This window comes from Nycticebus coucang, chromosome 8, assembly GCF_027406575.1.
Source record: "Nycticebus coucang isolate mNycCou1 chromosome 8, mNycCou1.pri, whole genome shotgun sequence".
In the NCBI taxonomy this organism is placed as follows: domain Eukaryota; kingdom Metazoa; phylum Chordata; class Mammalia; order Primates; family Lorisidae; genus Nycticebus; species Nycticebus coucang.
Window position 1 is genome coordinate 126,122,562 of NC_069787.1, and position 15,454 is coordinate 126,138,015.

Here is a 15,454-nt window from a genome sequence, read left to right on the forward strand (position 1 = left end):
AGATTCCCTATTTTATGCACTTCCCCCCTCCACACACTAAAAAGGGCAACTTAGGTCCTTAATAAAAAGATGCCCTTTCTCCCACTACCTCCCTCACCTGAATCTAAACCTCTTGTTGTAGGGGCCAACATACTCCTAAGAGGTAGAAATCTCATGTTTCCAAATCAGTGAGTAATTAGACGATCAAAGCAAAATCTGTTTCTGAGTATCTCATATGTCCATGGCATCCTGTGAAATATCACGGATAGTGCTAAATCCTAAGAAGCAACTATAACAATAGTCACTATTTATTGATGCAGGCATTGTGCTAAGCCTTAGACACACCTTATCACATTTAGTGCTCACAGCAACCCTCTAAAATACATCCCTTTGATAGTTCCATTAATAGTCCCACATTATGGATCAAGAGCATAAGATTTGAAGATGAAGCCACTGTCAAATTGAACCAAAGTAAAGTAGCCTGTGACTCCAAGGCTGTTCTCCAACAGAACTACCCTCTGAGCCTTTCCAAGCACTCATCCAGGTACTTCTAAACATTTGACTGCATTAAAGCCCATAAGCCTTTCCTTAGACAATCCAGTGATTTGCTTCACCTAGCAAGGAATAGCATGAACCATAAACGGAGAGCACTACAGGACAGTGTATAGATCCTTCCAGTGTGGAAGTGAGCTATATCCAGGATGGGCCACTCCCAGGGTGGAGGAAGCAGGCTCGTTAGAGAGAAGCCATGCCGAGGATAAAGAGCAGGTAGAAGACAAAATAATAGCTTGATCTAGAGGTGTGTGTTTCACCCCAAATTCACAGATCCATCCACGTGAAAAGTGATGCCTACGCCCCTGGAGTTTGGAGGCAGAAGGCAGACATGGATCTGCTTTCTTATCCGTCAAAAGGCAGCTACAGCTTTTTTCCTTCTCTTGCTGCTTGTTGTGAAGGTCCGTGTCTTCGTTGCCACGCCTCGGAAAATTGAGGAAATCAAGGACTTTCTGCTCACAGCCAGGCGAAAAGATGCCAAGTCTATCAAGATCAAGAAAAATAAGGATAAGGTGAAGTTTAAAATTCGATGCAGCAGATACCTGTATACCTTGGTCATCACAGACAGAGAAGGCAGAGAAACTGAAGCCATCTCTGCCCCCTGGTTTGGCAGTGAAGGAGCTGAAATGAAGCAGACATGCTAATTTGAATTGTATTAAATTTTAAAAATCCTTAAAAAAAAAAAAAGGCAGCTACAAATAATGGCTCTATTTACGCCTAGGAAACCACTTTGATCTAAGCTGATAAGAAGAACCACCATGCAGAGATTTAGGGCCCAAGGAAGGGCTAAATGAGCTTTCAGATAAGGAGGTTTTGAGTCATCGCACTGAGCAACTTGTTGGGATTTTGGGTTGGCCAACTCTCAGAGTAACCTGAGCCTACACACAGAACTCAATGAGCCCCTGGATGCTGGACCTGTGCTTGGGGGTCAGTGGAACAAGGGCTTACACAGGGCAGGGTGGTGAAGAAAGCATGGGCTTTGGAGCTGGAGGGCCCACATCCTACCTACGTTCCCCACTTCCTAGCTGTACAACCTTAGAAAAGTTATCTCCAATATCCAAACCCGTATTTCCTCTTCTGTAAAACAAAATTGCTCTTATTTACCAGGAACCTCATTTGGACCAGCCAAAATAGCACTACATTTCAAACACACAGTTCAAAAGCAGGATTCTTAAATTTTCTTTCTCGAAGAACATTAAAATACAAAATCTGTTTTTCCCTCCCACCTCATGATGTGCTGAATTTTTTTAAGCCAGTTCACATTGGTGGTACCTTATAATTAACTGTAGTGGAAATATTTACACTGTGAAAATTGGCAAATGGCTACAAATTAGGACTCTTTTTTATTTATTTCCTGAGAGCTGATTTATTATCACCACATCACTGCTCCAAACCACAGCTACTCCAAAGTCTTTCTCTATAGCTCCCAATGTATCCTCACCCACCTATCCCCAGAATAAACCCACCCTTTACTCTCAGGCTTCCAGCTTCCCTCCCCTCCATACTAACCTCCTTTCTGTCTCAACAAGTTAATATACTGATCAACTGTGCTTCTTATGCAGAAGAACACAGCAGAGCCAGGCTTGTAAGGCCGGGACTGTCTGGAGAAAGATGCTGTTGAAACCACTCCCCGGTTCACAGTATAATAACTTTATTCTCTCCTCAGGAAGATTTGACATGAACAGTGACCACAGGTGCTCTATACTGTACATGTAGCACCTCCTAAAACCAGGACTGAAGGGCTCCCTAGCTTATATTTTTTACCTAAAGAAGAAACTTACTTATTTTGGAAATAAGGGCTTGTTTGGTCCATCTTTACCTTCACCTCAGAGGCCGTATCCGCTTTTGGCCACTGTCTGAGTTGGTACCTGCCGTTGGCTGTTCCCTGTTCATGTTTCTTGAAGCATCTAAGTAGACATGATTCCACCAACTCCTGTACTAGCAGCCCTGTGTCCATCAGAAGACCACCAAGACTGGCGAATGATCCGTTATGCAATGGAATAATACACTCGAGAGGTTAAATTTCTCCAACAAACGCAGCTAGCAAACAGACCAGTTCCCTAAGGGTGTAGATACCAGTTTACACTGAGGTCAAACTAATGAGAACATTCAGTTGCAAGGAGGATCTACTCTTGCTAAGCTGCTACAGGCTGCTGTGCGGGGAGTCTCCCCTGAAGTGGTCCCTGAGAAAGCTGATCTCCTGGACTGCGTTCCTGCTCTCCCATTTCTACCTGCTAGTTCCCCTGCCAGGGCAATTTTCCAGTTATTGGTAAATTGTGGACCATGAGTCTTTAAGAGCCATTGTAGGAGCAAAGAATCTTGTAAATTATTGCAAAAGATTTCTTTAAGTCTTGTCTTTTCTTTCAAATGCATGATGAGGCAAATATATTTATCCATAAGGATGGTCTTAGGCAAAGAAAGAGCAGGAAATCAGTAATTACTTGGCACTCACTGTCTGTTAGGCACTATTTTAGGCAAAGTAATTCATTTCATTCTCACCTGATTAAAAAAATACTATTATACTTCCCATTCCAATGATGAACAAATTGAGAAATTAGTGCTTATGAGCCAGTACCTGGTTAGTAGTTAAGCCAGGATTTGCACCTAGCTCCGTGTGGCACAGAAACCCACTGTATTCTTCCCACTAAGTTGTGCTATGCTGCCTACCTCAGAGTTCCGACCTGAGAGACCTACCCAGGTAAACCCTGTGATGCAGAAATATTCTCATCTGGAAAACAACTTGATAAGCTGAATGAAATTCTAATGGAGGGCTTCTGAAGTTGCCAGGACTTAGAGATCAAGATCTGGAAGAGAAGAGAAATCCACTGATAATTGCAATATTGTATTCTCTGCTATACTCCTTGGAGTATTATTGACTGATTCTTAATTGGTTCTGGGCAGAAGGCAGATGCTAAAAGGAAAAAAAAAACAAAACTATAAAACTTTCCATAATCTCATGTGGCTGGAGAAAGTGTTTTACGTTTACTAAGGCAGCCAGAACTTCAAGGGCCAAGATCCAAAGGAATAAGTACAATGTGAAAAAGTGAACTCATAATTCTATGCAAGTTCTCATGTCAGGATATTGGCTAATTCTTAAGCTTTGCAGAATAAGAGGGTCAGAAGCCAAACAGAACAGAACTGAGAAGTTGAGTGGAGTTTTTAGCAATCTTCTAGTGCTGAGACAACAGTTGGAGTTCAAGGCTTATCAAAAAGGAGGAGCCCTGTTAAATCCTCTAAGCCAGTGTTTTTCAACCTTTCTTAGCTCATGGCACACTTGAACCTATAGTTAAACTTCCACAACACACTTCAATTATGTTGATCAAAAAAAGAGTATAAAAAGAATATGCTTACTGTGCTTTGAATTTCTTTTGAATATAATTTAATTAGTGCTCTTTAAAACTCTTTGCAGCACACCGAAGATCCTCTCACAGCACACCAATGTGCTGTGGCACAAGAGTTGAAAATCGCTGCTCTGTGCACACAGGGAGCTACAGTAGAGAACCACATTCACCAAGTGTTCATGACCAGAAGGAAAACTGAAAAGTTTGGAGCAGCTTCCGGTGATTGGATTGTGGAGATTTGCTCCTGTCTGCCAGAATATACAAAGAACTTTTTTTTAAAAAGATAAGATCATGCAGAGCTTCTCTAGTACTTCATATACAATGCCTAACATTCAAACAAAATCTCCATGCATGTCAACAACTAGCAGCAAAAGAAGAAAAACAGACAATGGCAGCTGATTCACGGTGATGCAAACACTGAAATTTCCAAATACATACTCTAAAATAACCAGGACTATTAGGTTAAAAAATATACATAACAAGATGTAGAATCCGATCAGAGAGCTGGAATTAATAAAAAAAAAAAAAAAGGAAGAAAAGAATTATGTGAAAATTCTATAAATGGAAAAATACAAGACTGGGAAGTAAAAGATGTGTGAACTCAAAGCTATGCCTATTTATTTAAAGACCGCAATTCATATGAACACATAGCTATTAACAGGTATATTATATGTATAAAACAAGGTCAGTGTCAAAATTAACTAATCACAAAGTGCTTATAGTTGCAAAATCTGAAATGTTAAAGTTATCAAAGCAACACCTGTTGCTGTGTTTTATAGATATTTTCGTCTTTAAGAAGACATTGAATTTTCCTGGCTAAATCTTCTCTATTTGCTGGGCGGCGCCTGTGGCTCAGTGAGTAGGGCGCTGGCCCCATATACTGAGGGTGGCGGGTTCAAACCCAGCCCCGCCCAAATTGCAACAAAAAAATAGCCGGGCGTTGTGGCGGGCGCCTGTAGTCCCAGCTGCTCGGGAGGCTGAGGCAAGAGAATCGCGTAAGCCCAAGAGTTAGAGGTTGCTGTGAGCTGTGTGATGCCACGGCACTCTACCTGAGGGCGGTATGTGAGACTGTCTCTACAAAAAAAAAAATCTTCTCTATTTGCTTTATTCAGGGATTTTCTTTCCCAAATTTTGGTTCATTTTATCCCACTTAGGTATAAAATCTTTCATTGTATGTCTGAGCTTCTAAATTAACACTCGGTTCCAACCAAGTCTTATTGTTCAGGGTCCAGGCAGTTAGCTTAAAGAACCAGTGGTGCCCATCAGCAGGCTTGAAGCTCACCATCTGCAGCAAAGTGTGATTTTCAGAATGAAAGTGCCTCGCTGCCAGGCACCTACCAGTATGTGACCTTGGGCAAGTGACAACCTCCCTGCACCTTTGCATCTGTAGAATGGGGGCAATTCCATTTCCTTGATAAGGCTGTGGCAGATGTTAATCAAGCTGGAGAATGTGCAAGCCCTTTGTAAACCAGAAACCTTTTTCAATGGTTAGTGATTTGTTGATACTTTTGCTCTCTAACTCCAGTAGGCAAGAGAGTAATTGGGCCGCATTTAAGTTTACATAGAAATCCCGTATTGTTTTAACAAATTTCTACATTTTTTTCACTTAACCCTCCACACATATTAACCAAACATGTGCGAAGTCCCAGGACTCCTGTCAGGCATGAAGACCAGGAAGGAAGGCAAACAAGTAAATAAAGTACCACAGTGTGATAGGTGGATAAACAGCAAGGGAAGTCGGGGAAAGTGGGGTTTGAAGGATACCCAGGCAATTAGGCAGAGGAAGGCAATGAGAAAGTGGCAGACAGAGGAAATACGCAAAGACAGACATGAAAGAGCATCATACATTTATGAAATTGTAGAGTTCTAATTTTTCTTTTACTGTTAATAAAAGAGAAATTATGAATAAAATAGAACAATGAAATAGGAAGTCCACATTGGGAATATCAAAAATCTTAGTGTTTTTCAAGGCTCCATCTGATCGAAGAGAAAAAGATAAATACAAGTAATCTCTTTGGTTATGTGAAAAATGAAGAGATAAAATTATATACTACATGAAAGTGACTAGAAAGAAACATAAAGGAAAGGAACCCAGTTTAAAAATGAGCAAAGAACTTGGATAGCTGTTTCTCCAGAGAATGTATACGCATGGGTTATAAGCACATAAAAAGTTACTCAACATCATTAGTAATTAGGGAAAGGCAGATAACTACGGTGAGATACCTCTTCACACCCACCAGTATGGTTATTATTTGAAATCTTTTTAAACCCCAGAAAATAGCAAGTATTGGCAAAGATGAAGAAATTGGAGCCCTCACGCATTTCTAGTGGGAATGCAAAATGGTGCCATTGCTGTGGTAAACAGGTGATTTCTCAAAACGTTGAACACAGAATTACCGTCTGGCCCAATAATTCTGTCACTAAGTATATATTCAAAAGAAATTAAAACAGTAACTCAAATAGATACTTGAAGACCAATGTTCATCTTGGCATGATTCACAAAGAGCCAAAAGGTAGAGACAGTCAAGTGTCCATCAGCAGATGAATGGAAGCAGTGTGGTCCATTTCATTTCAATACAATGGAATATTACTTGACTATAAAAAAGGAATTAAGTTCTGTTACGTGGTACATTATGGACAAAGGTTGAAAATAATGTGCTAAGTGAGATAAACCAGACACAAAAAGGACACATTTTGTATGATTCTACTTATGTGAGCTGTTTAGAATAGGCAAATTTACAGAGACCGAAGGCAGAATTCAAGTGAGCAGGGGCTGATGAGAGTGAGGGTTAGGGAGTTATTGTTTAATGGTTATAAAATTTCTGTTTGAGCTCATGAAAAACTCGGGAAATAAAGGTGATGATGATGTAACACTGTAAATGTCTTAACATCACTGGATTATACGCTGAAATATGGTTAAAATGATACATCTTCTTATGTATGCTTTAACATGATGACACCTTTTTAAAAAAGAATAAGCTGTAGAAAAGAAGTGATTAGAAAAATATCTCTGCATGTTAAGAATAGTTTTATCTGCATGGTATGCTTCTTGTTTCTCTCTCTTTCTCACTCTCCACTTACTCGTATTCTCTTTTATTCTCTTTTTTCCTTAATGCATATGTATATTATAATATTTTTAGAAACTAAATTTTTGGCTCAGTGCCCATAGCTCAGTGGTTAGGGCACAGATCACATGTACCAAGGCTGGTGGGTTCCAACCTAGTCAGGGCCTGCTAAACAACAAAGACAACTGCAACAAAAAAAAAAAAAATGAATGTTGTAGCAGGGACCTGTAGTCCCAGCTACTTGGGAGGCTGAGGCAAGAGAATCTCTTGAACCCAAGAGTTTGCGGTTGCTATGAGCTGTGATGCTACAGCACTCTACTGAGGGTGACATAGTAAGACTCTGTCTCAAAATAAATAAATACTCTAAATTTTACTTTTCAAAAAAGTAAGGGAGAAAAACAAATGCGGTAAGATAAAATATAATGGCTTTCAAGAAAAATCTATGTACAAATTGCCTTGGGAGTGCAGTTGGCATCATCTAGATTTTGCTAGGTCTGGCTACAACCTTGCAACTGGCTTGATGGCTGGCAAAATGTGGCTGTGTGTCATCTTGGCCAACCTCTTTTGGAAGAGCAGCCTGGACCCTGAATATTCTGATCCTTCTGCAGACAGAGCTAGTGCTCTGTGCTGCAGCCCCCATGCAGGGCAAGCATTCCCCAGCCTTCAACTTCAAAGAGATACTTCTCAGCTTGGCACCTGTAGCTCAAGCGGCTAAGGCACCAGCCACATACACCAGAGCTGGCGGGTTCGAATCCAGCCTGGGCCTGCCAAACAACAATGACAACTACAACCAAAAAATAGTTGGGCATTGTGGTAGGCACCTATAGTCCCAGCTACCTGGGAGACTGAGGCAAGAGAATTGCTTAAGCCCAGAAGCCCTGGAGTTGGAGGTTGCTGTGAGCTGTGACGCCATGGCACTCTATCCAGGGTGACAGCTTGAGACTCTGTCTCAAAAAAAAAAAGAGAGAGAGAGAGAAAGACACTTCTCCCTTGGAATGCAGCTGCCTGGCTGGCCTGAAGTACTCTGCAGAGATGAGAAGAGTCAGCAGCCTCCTGCTGGAGAGAAGGTGGGGTGCAAACACCCACCAATTTCTTCCTGGGACTCCCTCTCCCAGCGTGCAGAGGGGCCTTCATCTATGTAGGACCAAATACCTAGCACCAAAGCTTTTCCCCTTTTACTTTAGGGAAAGAAAAGAACCCAGTTTTGTTGTCTTAGTAACAGGTTTCTGGACCCTGCTTCCCTTCCCTTTGTCAGAGAGAAAGCCCAAATGAATGGTGGATCGTAGTGCAAGGATCTGGGGCCCCGCTGGTATTCTCAGGGCTTTTCCTCAAGCTGGTTGGACTAAGGGGCCAATTGAAATGCTGTGGAAAAAATAAGCGTGATGAGCTCCCAGGAAATCTCTTACTTGTACTGATGGAGCTCAGGATACTTCAAAGAAAGAGGGCTTAAAGGAGAATTCGGGGAGACGTGGACTTTTAACTTGGAAGTCCTTTAACTGTAACACACACACATGTGAGACTAAATATGGTTCAGAGGACAAAGGCTATTATTCTTGTGGGATTTTACCAGAAGGTTGACTCCAGTATGGCCCCATGGAAAAAGCATCAGTAGTGAAAACTTTCTCCTATGTCTAAGAAAACTCACATCTATACCCTAGAATTTAATTTATTTGCTTTTAAATTCTGAGATCTTACAATTTCAGAATTGAACTAAGGGTTGGGACATCAGAGATTTTAACACTAAATTCTAATTTCCCATATGTTGTCTCCCTTGAAGTATCTGTCTATTGCAGCTACACACACACACACACACACACACACACACACACACACACACACAATGTATTTAGGAATTTATTCTCTAGGGAAACTCATGTGGGTACACTTCGGACTCTGGTACCTGGTGACAGCCAGTTCTGTATATCTCCCCAACTTTGTGTTCACATGTTCATGTCACATAGATGGCTTGAAATCAGCTGTCAGAGAGTATTTACACCACAGAAATCTGCAGACACTACAAGTCAGTTTTTTATTTGTTTGTTTTCAGGAGTTCAAGTGGAAAGCTCAAAACTAAAGATAGAGTAAATGACGGTAGGGCCTTAAATCCAATCTCTTCTCTTTTCTCCACTTCCAGAAGCAGCAGCCAGGCTTTCACCACCAGACAGGAATAAGATGCATATTTCTGGAAAACTAACTGGCCCCCCACATCAAGACCTCTTACTATAATTTTGGGGTCCCCCAACTAACAAAAGCTGATGACTCATGATCACTAAGTCCCATAAATCTTTCAAATAGATTTTTAGCATTGGAAATTACCTAATTACAAACTTTCATATATATTCTATTGTCTAGAAGCAAGTCACAAGATCTGCTGGAACTCAAGGGCAGGAGATTATAGCTGAGCATAACTCATCAGGGTTACCTTAGAGTATGTCTGCCAAACTTGGTATGGACAAGGATCAATCAGAAAACAAGAAAGAGCCTAAAAACTTAAACCCCAAAATAAGATTAAATGGATACATAGCTGGAAGGTAAAGTTGAAAAAAATTCTCAGAAAACACAACAACAACAAAAAGAAATGTAAAATAGGAGGCAAAATGACAAGGATGCCCACTGTTATCAACTCTATTTAACATAGTGCTGGAAGTCCTAGCCAGAGCAGTAAAGCAAGAAGACAAAATTAAGGGTGTCCATGTTGGGAAAGAGGAGGTAAAACTCTTGGTTTTTGCAGATGATATGACCTTAAACCTTAAAAACTTCAAAAATTCCACCAAGATACTCCTGAATCAATAAATAAATTCAGCAAAGTCTCAGGGTACAAAATCAATACACACAAGTCAGTATCATTACTGTACACCCATAACAGTCAAGCTAGGGTCAAATCGAAGACTCAACATCATTCACAATTGCTGAAAAAAGAATAAAATACTTATGAATATACTTAACCAAGGAGGTCAAAGAGCTCTACAAAGAGGACTACGAAACTCAGAAGACACAAGTGGGTGGAAAAACACGTCACGCTCGTGGATCAGTAGAATCAACATTGTTAAAATGTCCACACTATCCAAAGTGATTTACAGATCCAATGCAATCCCCATCAAAATACCAATATCACTATTTTACAGATGTAGAAAAACTATTCTATGCTTTGCGTGCAACAGAAAGACCCCAAAGAGCCAAAGCAACCTTAAGCAAAAGGAGCAAATCAGGAGGAAATCATGTTACCAGATTTCAAACTATACTACAAGGCCATACACGTAATAACTAAATCAGCATGGTATTGGCACAAAAATGGAAACATAGACCAAAAGGAACAGAAAAGAAAACCCAGATATAAGACTGTCTCTTATACCCAACTGATCTTTGACAAAGAAGACAGTTAATATGCACTGGGGAAAAGAATTCTTATTCAATACATGGTGCTGGGGAAATTGGATAGCCATATGCAGAAAGATAAAACAGGATCCATATCTCTTACTACTTATAAAAATTAATTCATGGTGCATAAAGGACTTAAATGTAAGGCATGAAATTGTAAGAACTCTAGAAGAAAATGTTGGGAAAACTCTCGCAGGTATTAGCCTAGGCAAAGAATTTGTAAAGACGACCCCAATGGCAATCACAGTAAAAATTAATGAATGGGACTTAAAAACTTCAACAAAGCCACAAAAATAACAGAACAAATAGATAACCTCCAAATGGGAGAAAATATTCACAAGCTATATATCCAAGAAAGGACTAGTAACCAGAATCTTCAAAGAAGTCAAGAAAATAAGCAAGAAAAAAAATCAAACAACCCCATTAAAAAGGGGCAAAATATATGAACACAAGCTTTTCAAAAGAAAATAGACAAATGGCCAATAAACATATGATAAAAGGCCCCAAATCACAAATCATTAGGGACATTCAAGTTAAAACCACAGTGAGATATCGCATTACCCCAGTCAGAATGGTGTCTATTGAAAAGTCCCAAAAGAGGGGATTTGTGGGATTACACCAGCGGTGCATCTTACAAGGGTATATGTGAAACTTGGTGAACGGTCTGTGAAGCTAGTGAGTGATGCCCCATGATCATATCAATGTACACAGCTATGATTTAAGAAAAAAGAAAAAAAGAAAAGTCCCAAAAGAATAGATACTGGCATGGATTCAGAGAAAAAGAAACATGTCCATACTGTTGGTTGGACTGCAAATTAGTGCAATCTCTATGGAATATATGATAGCATGGAGATTCTTCAGAGATTTAAAACTTCACCTACCATTTGATCCAGCAATCCCAATACTAGGTATTTACCCAAAGGAAAAGAAGTCATTTTATCAAAATGTCACTATACTCTAGTGTCTATAGCAGCACAATTCACAATTACAAAGATGTGGCATCAACCTAAATTCCCTTCAATTCATGAGCAGATTAACCAAATGTGGTACATGTATGCTATGGAATACTATGCAGCCATGAAGAAGGATGGGTTAAGGCCTTTTGCAACAATTTGGATGGAACTGGAGACCATTATCCTAAGTGAACTATCGAAATAATGGAAGAGCAAACACCCACATACTCACTATTAAACTGGAACTAAATGATGAGCACATGTGTGCATAAAACATGAAACTCAGTGGAAATTAATCGGTGGGGGGTGGAGGGGATGGGCACAAACATTTCTGATGGGTACGATGAACAGTGGCTGGGTGACGGGAATACTTATAACCATTATAAAAGTGATCCGTGTAACCAAAAATACTTGTACCCCATAATACTTTGAAATAAATAAATCTTTTAAAGGAGGCAAAGTGGGGCAAAAAAGTTGGAAGACCAAAGCAGAAGGCCCAATATGTGTCTGATAGAAGCTCCCACCATAGAAAACAAAAAACTAAAGGGAGAAAATGTACCAAGGATGTAATACAGGCAAATGTGGTGGACCTGGACGGGATAGGCCCCCAGAGTGAATGGTGCTACTGACGCCCAGGACAAGAAATGGCAGGGAGAGAGGAGAAAAGAGCCCATAATAAGGCATGCCATCCCAAAGACACCTCAGAACACTCGAAGTAAAGAGAAAGTCTTAACAGTTCCAGAGAGGAAAAATAGCTCAGATCCAGAGTATCCAAAGTTAAAATGGCATCACACTTCTCAGTAGCAATGCCGGAAGCTGGAAGATAATGCAGCAACCCAACACCTTCAGAATCTGGAGGGAAATAATTTTGCCATGAAACGTAATAATGTTGGACCTACCAAAACTCAAGTGTGAGAGCAAGAAAAAGATATTTTTCCATATACATGGGTCAGAAACCTTACTTCCACTCTTATTAGAAAGTACATTGAGAATTCAGTTTTGGCAAAATAAGAGGATAAACCAAAAAAGGGGGGGGGGTGGGATACAAGAAACAGGAGAGATGATGACGTCCCAGACACTGGTCTGCAAGAAGATGTCTCCGCGGTTGCTAAGTAGCAACGGAAATAATTTTATGATTGGGGGGGTCACCACAACATGAGGGACTATAAAAGGTCGCGGCATTATGAAGGTCGAGAACCACTGCTCCAGAGAAACAGCTGAGTTAGAAACAGCAAAGGAGAGGGCTACGAGAGAACTCCAAAATAGAGTGATGGGAATTTTCATTAAAGAAGAATTAGAACAACAAGATTATCTGGCATGACTAATATTTGAACAACATCAGTGATCGGCATTGGAAGGATTTTTTGAAACCTGCCGAGTTGGGAGAGTCACTATGCATACGTGCACCTAAGCATGAAGAGGAAGAGATAATTATTAGCTCCTGGGGACCGGGGGGTCTGTCATCTTAGAACACTATTTAACTCAGTACTGAGTAATATTTAGGGACAAAAATATAAAGACTGACTATTGATTTAACCAGATACTGGGACATAAGAGGAGAGGATATGGGGACGTTTGGGAGATTTGTTTTTCAAACAGTTGGGGGAATAAGGTAGAGAATTTTGTGATAAGAAGTAAGGAGACCATGTTTACAATTGGTCAAGCATGCTAGTTAGAATTGTAGAGAGTGTGGATATTCCAAAGGAACAAGTCAGTGAAAAGAGTTGGAATGTGGTGTTGCCTCTGGGAGATAGAAAAGAAAAATGGAAAGAGGATTGGTTTACTTTTTCTAATATCTGGCACAGTAAAAGCAAGAGAAAAACAGATAATAATTATGCAAATGTATTACTTTGGTTTAAAAATATTTATTTTTTTATACTAGTATATCAGATTCCATCAAAATCTGTTAAAAATCAAAGTTTTTCCGGCTAGAAGAAGCAAACAGGAAGTGGTGAACAGTTAGAGACCCACCTCTCCCTGTTCAGTTGTTGGTTTAACAAAAGCAGTGAAACCAAATTCATCTTCCTTTTGTTATGACTTCCACACTGATTCTGACAGATTTCCCTGAGTGCCTGTGCTCCACTACAAATTACTTATTTTTTCTGAGTCACTCTTGTCTAGACCGCAAAGCAGCCCCACACACAGGCTGGCTGGTGGGGACGGCAGCTCTGCTCAGATCTGTTTGCACAGCACTTCCCCCGCGCCCAAAGTGTACATTATATGTGAATGAGGCTCGTCACAGCTCTGCGTAATTACCACATTTGCAGCCATTCTTCTCTTCAAAGGTTGTTTTTCCCCCTTTTCTTTTGATTTCTTATGTTTTGCAGTGACTGTGATCATTATTTTGAAGCCATAGTTTAATAGCACCTTCAAATGCAAATTTGACAACTGCGAGCTGAAAATCATGGGTAGCAACAAAGCACCAAACTTCCTTGTTTGTGTTTTTTTGAGAGTTCCACCTAATCTCTAAACGCACCCTTTCTTGTATCAAGCCTTGCATACAGCCTGGGCTTTTGTATTTTAAGAAGAGCCAGAGTTTTCTGGACATTCTGCAAACCTGGGCTTCAACGTGGAGTCTGCTCTTACTCTGCATTTTACAATTCTGACTTCACAGGCCTCGAGATCAGATCCGGTTGGAGACCTTGTGTCTCCCCATGAATCTGTTCTCCTCCTTGGATCATTTACCCTTGAACAATAAGCCAAATATTTCACAAGCAGAACTGCTCGGGCATCCGCCAAAGTGAGCAGCAGTCAGGCGCCCCCACCCAGCACAAGCTTTCCAATGAACAATGGGCACTGACAGAGGCAGGGCGGGAGGCAGGGTCCCGGGAATATGAAAGGTGCTTATGAGACCTGGACAGCAGCTGTAACTAATGAATCTGGAAGTATTTAAACGTCTGAACAATTGATAGGGCTGTATGGACGTCTACTGACCTACCATCCCTCCATGATTCCCAACGTGCCCATAACACTGAGTATAACCCGATATAGTCTCTCTTCTTCCCTTCTGTTTTGTAAGTTCCTCAAGGCGATATTGAGCCTCAGATCCTTCTCTGTCTGCAAGGGGCACAGTGCTTCCCCTGGATGAGTGGATGATTAAATAAATGCATGACATAAATTATTTCTTCTCTCACGTCTGACTTTCTCACTCTCATTGGAAAACGTTTTAGTGTTTCACCTAATTCTCATTTCAACATTTTGACTTACTCCCATTTGAAAACCTCATTTGAAAGTACGCCCAAACTTAGGTAAGGAAGGACTTTTCATAATCACTGACACACACGCATAGTCCTTAGTGAGGACCAAGGGGCTTAGAAAAAAACGTACAGGAATCACACTATCTTCTTTTCTTGAAAAAAGTTCTTATTGGCATGATGGATGTTCAGGAGGAAGATGAGAGTATATTCCTTATAGTTCATTAGTTGTGTAGCACAATGAGAAAGATTGAAGGCCAAAAACTTTATTTAAAAAATAAAAAGGAAGATTTCTCTAGCGATGTTTTAATTTTGCAATATTTTAAATTGAAATTATTACAGAAGAATCAAATCATAAGTACCACACTGGCAACTCTTTATTTTCCCAGCTGAAGCTAAATGAAAAACAGAAAGGGAGAAAAATCCATAAATAGTAAAGAGGAAATTAGATTTTGCATGTGTGTGTGTGTTTAAAATCGATTCTCAGGACCTAAGAAGTTATCAAGCTATAAGAATAAGGGATTTAAAGGAATATGATTTTTATCTAGGTCATAAAATTGATGGCTGTTTTCTTCTCTTAATTTAAATGTAGAAGTGAGAGGCATTTATAATGTGCCAACCCAGCAGGATCTGAACATGGATTCATAGGTTGAAACATTTTTCATCCAGAGAAAAATTGGCATAAAATAAATTTATCAAGGGACTACGCTTTTAAAGTATGCATTGCATGGCTGCCTAGGACAAAAAGAGAATCCTAGTATATTAAAGTAATAATTCCTTTTGAACTATAGCCATTAATGTAAGATGATAGAAACAGATCAAAATAAACAATTTTCAAAGAAGAGACTGAGGCCAAAGTATCATCCTGCCTCTCCAATAATTTATTAGCTGTAATTTCAGCTACTCATGGTCTCAAAAGATAATTACCTAGAATTCTCTCAGCTCATCAGAAGTCGGGGCAGAGTTAACTTGTTGATAGTATGGGACTTATA

General features: G+C 40.1%; 1 protein-coding gene and 1 pseudogene across 1 annotated transcript in view; both read left to right on the forward strand.

The window, feature by feature from the left end:
* SCHIP1 (schwannomin interacting protein 1) overlaps window positions 1–15,454 on the forward strand; it is a 791,641-nt gene that overhangs the window by 530,935 nt on the left and 245,252 nt on the right. The window lies entirely within an intron of this gene.
* On the forward strand, window positions 825–1,161 carry LOC128592371 (60S ribosomal protein L38-like; annotated as a pseudogene).